This window comes from Orcinus orca, chromosome 14 (assembly GCF_937001465.1).
Source record: "Orcinus orca chromosome 14, mOrcOrc1.1, whole genome shotgun sequence".
In the NCBI taxonomy this organism is placed as follows: domain Eukaryota; kingdom Metazoa; phylum Chordata; class Mammalia; order Artiodactyla; family Delphinidae; genus Orcinus; species Orcinus orca.
In genome coordinates this window covers 43,598,196-43,604,465 of record NC_064572.1, presented here as the reverse complement: position 1 = coordinate 43,604,465, position 6,270 = coordinate 43,598,196, and the positions used below count along the sequence as shown (strand labels likewise).

The following is a 6,270-nucleotide window of genomic DNA, read 5'->3' as shown; positions in this document are numbered from 1 at the left end:
ATCTTCTTCTTGGATCGATCCCTTGATCATTATGTAGTGTCCTTCTTTGTCTCTTCTAATAGTCTATTTTAAAGTCTATTTTGTCTGATATGAGAATTGCTACTCCAGCTTTCTTTTGGTTTCCATTTGCATGAAATGTCTTTTTCCATCCTCTTACTTTCAGTCTGTATATGTCTCTAGGTCTGAAGTGGGTCTCTTGTAGACAGCAAATATATGTGACTTGTTTTTGTATCCATTCAGCCAATCTGTGTCTTTTGGTGGGAGCATTTAGTCCATTTACATTTAAGGTAATTATCGATATGTATGTTCCTATTCCCATTTTCTTAATTGTTTTGGGTTCGTTATTGTAGGTCTTTTCCTTGTCTTGTGTTTCTTGCCTAAAGAAGTTCCTTTAGCAGTTATTGTAAAGCTGGTTTTGTGGTGCTGAACTCTCTCAGCTTTTGCTTGTCTGTAATGGTTTTAATTTCTCCATCAAATGTGAATGAGATCCTTGCTGGGTAGAGTAATCTTGGTTGCAGGTTTTTCTCCTTCATCACTTTAAATATGTCCTGCCAGTCCTTTCTGTCTTGCAGAGTTTATGCTGAGAGATCAGTTGTTAACCTTATGGGGATTCCCTTGTGTGTTATTTGTTGTTTTTCCCTTGCTGCTTTTAATATGTTTTGTTTGCATTTAATTTTTGACAGCTTGATTAATATGTGTCTTGGTGTATTTCTCCTTGGATTTATCCTGTATGGGACTCTCTGTGCTTCCTGGACTTGATTAACTATTTCCTTTCCCATATTAGGGAAGTTTTCAACTATAATCTCTTCAAATATTTTCTCAGTCCCTTTCTTTTTCTCTTCTTCTTCTGGAACCCCTATAATTCGAATGTTGGTGCGTTTAATGTTGTCCCAGAGGTCTCTGAGACTGTCCTCAGTTCTTTTCATTCTTTTTTCTTTATTCTGCTCTGCAGTAGTTATTTCCACTATTTTATCTTCCAGGTCACTTATCCGTTCTTCTGCCTCAGTTATTCTGCTATTGATTCCATTTAGAGTATTTTTAATTTCATTTATTGTGTTGTTCATCGTTGTTTGTTTCATCTTTGTTTCTTCTAGGTCCTTGTTAAATGTTTCTTGCATTTTGTCTATTCTATTTCCAAGATTTTGGATCATCTTTACTATCATTATTCTGAATTCTTTTTCAGGTAGACTGCCTCTTTCCTCTTCATTTGTTAGGTCTGGTGGGTTTTTATTTTGTTCCTTCATCTGCTGTGTGTTTTTCTGTCTTCTCATTTTGCTTATGTTACTGGGTTTGGGGTCTCCTTTTTGCAGGCTGCAGGTTCGTAGTTCCGTTGTGTTTGGTGCCTGTCCCCAGTGGCTAAGGTTGGTTCAGTGCGTTGTGTAGGCTTCCTGGTGAAGGGGACTAGTGCCTGTGTTCTGGTGGATGAGGCTGGATCTTGTCTTTCTGGTGGGCAGGTCCACGTCTGGTGGTGTGTTTTGGGGTGTCTGTGGACTTGTTATGATTTTAGGCAGCCTCTCTGCTAATGAGTGAGGCTGTGTTCCTGTCTTGCAAGTTGTTTGGCATAGGATGTCCAGCGCTGTAGCTTGCTGGTCGTTGAGTGAAGCTGGGTGCTGGTGTTGAGATGGAGATGTCTGGGAGATTTTCGCCATTTGATATTATGTGGAGCTGGGAGGTCTCTTGTGGACCAGTGTCCTGACGTTGGCTCTCCCACCTCAGAGACACGGCACTGACTCCTGGCTGCAGCACCAAGAGCCTTTCATCCACACGGCTCAGAATAAAAGGAAGAAAAAGTAGAAAGAAAGAATTAGTAGTAGCAGAGAGAGAGAGAGAGGGAGGGAGGGAGGGAGGGGGAGGTAGAGGGGAGGGGGAGAGGGAGAGAGAAAGAGAGAAAGGAAAGAACGAGAGAAAGAGAAAGAAAGAAAGAAGTGAGGGAGGGAGGAAGGAGGGAAGGAAGGAAAAAAGAAGATAAGATAAAATAAGATAAAATATAATAAAGTTATTAAAATAAAAAAATAATTATTAAGAAAAAAAGAAAAAAACGGACGTATACAATCCTAGGACAAATGGTGGAAGCGAAGCTATACAGACAAAATCTCACAGAGAAGCATACACATACACACTCACAAAAAGAGGAAAAGGGGAAAAAATCATAAATCTTGCTCTCAAAGTCCACCTCCTCAATTTGGGATGATTCGTTGTCTAAAGGAGGGAGGGAAGGAAGGAAGGAAAGAAAGAAAGAAGGTAAGGTAAAATAAGATAAAGTTATTAAAATAAAAAATATTTTAAAAAACGGACAGATAGAACCCTAGGACAAATGGTGGAAGCAAAGCTATACAGACAAAATCTCACAGAGAAGCATACACATGCACACTCACTATAAGAGGAAAAGGGGAAGAAATCATAAATCTTGCTCTCAAAGTCCACCTCCTTAATTTGGGATGATTCGTTGTCTATTCATGTATTCCACAGATGCAGGGTACATCAAGTTGATTGTGGAGATTTAATCCGCTGCTTCTGAGGCTGCTGGGAGAGATTTCCCTTTCTCTTCTTTGTTCTCACAGCTCCCAGGGGCTCAGCTTTGGATTTGGTCCTGCCTCGGCGTGTAGGTCACCGGAGGACATCTGTTTTTCGCTCAGACAGGACGGGGTTAAAGGAGCTGCTGTTTCGGGGGCTCTGGCTCAGCCAGGCCTGGGGGAGGGAGGGGCACGGAGTGCGGGGCGAGCCTGCAGCGGCAGAGGCCAGTGTGACGTTGCACCAGCCTGAGGTGTGCTGTGAGTTCTCTCGGGGGAGTGGTCCCTGGATCCCGGGACCCTGGCAGTGGCGGGCTGCACAGGCTCCCAGGAGGTGAGGTGTGGATAGTGACCTGTGCTCGCACACAGGCTTCTTGGTGGCGGCAGCAGCAGCCTTAGCGTCTCATGCCTGTCTCTGTTGTCCGCGCTTTTAGCCGCCGCTTGCGCCCGTCTCTGGAGCTCCTTTAAGCAGCGCTCTTAATCCCCTCTCCTCGCGCACCAGGAAACAAAGAGGGAAGAAAAAGTCTCTTGCCTCTTCGGCAGGTCCAGACTTTTCCCCGGACTCCCTCCCGGCTAGCCGTGGTCCACGAACCCCTTCAGGCTGTGTTCACGCCGCCAACCCCAGGCCTCTCCCGGTGCTCCGACCGAAGCCCGAGCCTCAACTCCCAGCCCCGCCCGCCCTGGCGCGTGAGCAGATAAGCCTCTCGGGCTGGTGAGTGCTGGTCGGCCCTGATCCTCTGTGCGGGAATCTCTCCGCTTTGCCCTCCGCACCCCTGTTGCTGCGCTCTCCTCCGCGGCCCCGAAGCTTCCCCCCCTCCGCCACCCGCAGTCTCCGCCCGAGAAGGGGCTTCCTAGTGTGTGGAAACCTTTCCTCCTTCACAGCTCCCTCCCACTGGTGCAGGTGCCGTCCCTATTCTTTTGTCTCTGTTGTTTCTTTTTTTTCTTTTGCCCTACCCAGGTACGTGGGGAGTTTCTTGCCTTTTGGGAGGTCTGAGGTCTTCTGCTAGCGTTCAGTAGGTGTTCTGTAGGAGTTGTTCCACGTGTAGATGTATTTCTGGTGTATCTGTGGGGAGGAAGGTGATCTCCGCGTCTTACTTTTCTGCCATCTTCCCGGAAGCCAAAGAACCAGTTTTTAGTTTCATGATCTTTGCTATTTTCTTCGTCTCTACTTATTTCTGCTCTGATCTTTATGATTTCTTTCCTTCTACTAACTTTGGGTTTTGTTTGTTCTCTCTCTAGTTGCTTTAGGTGTAAGTTTAGGTTATTTGAGATTTTTCTTGTTTCCCAAGGTAAGATTGTATTGCTATTAACTTCCCTCTTAGAACTGCTTTTGCTGCATCCCATGAGTTTTGGACCATCATGTTTTCATTGTCATTTGTCTCTAGGCATTTTTAAATTTCTTCTTTGATTTCTTCTGTGATCCCTTGGTTGTTTAGTAACATATTGTTCAGCCTTTATGTGTTTGTGTTTTTTACAGTTTTTATCCTGTAATTGATTTCTAATCTCATAGCATTGTGGTCGGAAAAGATGCTTGATATGATTTCAGTAGTCTTAAATTCACTGATTTGTGGCCCAAGATGTGATCTATCCAGGAGAATGTTCCATGTAGACTGCCTGGGTTTGAACCTTGACCCTGCCACATGCTGAGTGAACTTGGGCACATTCTGGAGCCTGCTGCCTCTCAGTTTGTTCATCTGGAAATTGGGAATGATGATGATGGTGATGATGATAACAATAATGGTAATATTCCCTAAGTTATCCAGCTGTCTGAGGATCAAATATGTTGATACATGTAAAGTGCTTAGAACATTCACCTGGTACCATGAGTGCCATGTCTCGGCCAGTTCAGCACACTTTCCTTGTGCACACACAAGTGCATGCACACACACACATATGCACACACAAGTCCCCATGCAGGTGTAGGCATGAACACTCACACACTCACACACACATGCATCCACACACTTCTCCCCAAAGCATTGATGGTGTCACTGGGTGCCTTCCTTGTGGGCATGTTTTCTAGAAGGGAGAAATCTCATCCCCCAGGTTCTATATACTTTGTCTTTAGGTTGAGCAGCATGAGAAGGAACATTGACTGAGTCCTGCTCTATGTCAGGCATTGTCTTAGGGACTGATGTATCTTATTTCAAAACAGCCATTGTGTGTGGGAAGCTACAGTAGGCAGTCATCCATCCTGCCACCCTCTCACCTGGCTGGCTCAGCACTCAGGTCTTGGGATGCCACCTGCCTGGGCTGCATCCCTCTGGGAGGACAGAACTGCCTGGACAGAATGGAGCTTTGATGTCATGCTCTGGCCCACCCCACAGCCGCCCTGCGGGGATGGTCTCTGAGTCAGAGATAGGGGGATGGCAGATGGCGGGCCTTCCAGAGTCCTTGTAGAGCTTAGGGCTGGGAGAAGTCTGTTTCTCCTTCACTATCACTGTGAGTTAGGGAGCTTCATGGATCTCCACTCCTTCCACTCTTTGCCTGGGCTGCCAGGAACCTCTTTGCCCAGTTGTGTATTTAGTTGTCACAGGTTTTCTGGGTCAAAAGTTCCTTTACCTTCTTGCTCTCTCCCTCTGTCCCTCATTTGCTTTCCTGTCCTCTATTAAATGTTTTGGATATTTTGCTTCCTAATTTTTTTTTTTTTTTGCAAATGTTATTGAGATATAGCAAATAGAAAGGTGAACAGAACACAGGTGTCACAAGTGTGTAGTTTAATGATTTTTCTCAAAGTGAACAAAGCTGGGTAAGTAGTGCCCAGGTCCAGAATCCGAGTATTACCAGCACCCCCGGGTCCCCTCAGGCTCCTTCCAGTCACTGACCCACCAAGGTAACTATGTTCTGACCTGGTTTTGCACTTTACATAAATGGAGTCATGCAGTGTACACTCTGGGTCTGGCTTCTGCTAGCAATTATGATTTTTTTTTTTCATTTTAGAAAATTTTGGTAAAAATAGGTCTGACATAAAATTTTAACCATTTTTAAGTGTACAATTCAGTGGCATTAAGTATATTCGTCATGTGCAATCATCACCATCATTCATCTCCAAAACGCTTTTCATCTTGTAAAACAGACTCTGTACCCATTAAACAATAACTGTCCATTCCATTGTCCTCCAATCCCTGACAGCCACCATTCTCCCTTCCGTCTCTATGAATTTGATTATTCTAAGTACCCATATAAGTGGAGTCATACAGTATTTTACTTGTTTTAGTGGACTGGCTTGTTTCACTCGGAAAAATGTCCTCAAGGTTTGTCCGTGTTATAGCATGTGTCAGAATTTCCTTCTTTTTATGGCTGAATAATATTCTGTTGTATGTATGTATCACATTTTGTTTACCCATCTATCCACTGATGGACACTTGGGTTGCTTCCGCCATTTGGATGTTGTGAATAATACTGTGAACATGGGTGTACATATGTCTGCTCAAGTCTCTGCTTTCACTTCTTTCAGGTATATAGAATTGCTGGATCATATGGTAACTGTGTTTTAAATTTTTTGACATGCCTCCATACTGTTTCCCACAGCGGCTGCACCATTTTACATTCCCATGAACAGGGCACAAGGGTTCCAATTTCTTGACATCCTCACCAACACGTTTTCTGTTTTTTGGATAGTAACCGTCCTCATGGGTGTGAGGTGGTTTTGTTTTTTTTTTTTTTTTTTTTTGCGGTACGCGGGCCTCTCACTGTTGTGGCCTCTCTCGTTGTGGAGCACAGGCTCCGGACGCGCAGGCTCAGCGGCCATGGCTCACGG

General features: G+C 44.6%; 1 protein-coding gene across 7 annotated transcripts in view; it reads left to right on the top strand.

Annotated features, from left to right (window-relative positions):
* The window catches only part of ARHGAP22 (Rho GTPase activating protein 22), a 237,923-nt gene that overhangs the window by 214,463 nt on the left and 17,190 nt on the right, over positions 1-6,270 (top strand). The window contains exon 1 of one of the 7 annotated variants that reach the window (XM_004286501.3): positions 5,690-6,153. The exons of the other annotated variants lie outside the window; for them this stretch is intronic. The gene's annotated coding sequence lies outside the window, so the exon portion shown is untranslated. Of the gene's footprint in view, positions 1-5,689; positions 6,154-6,270 lie in introns of those variants that run through there. 7 annotated transcript variants of the gene reach the window in all.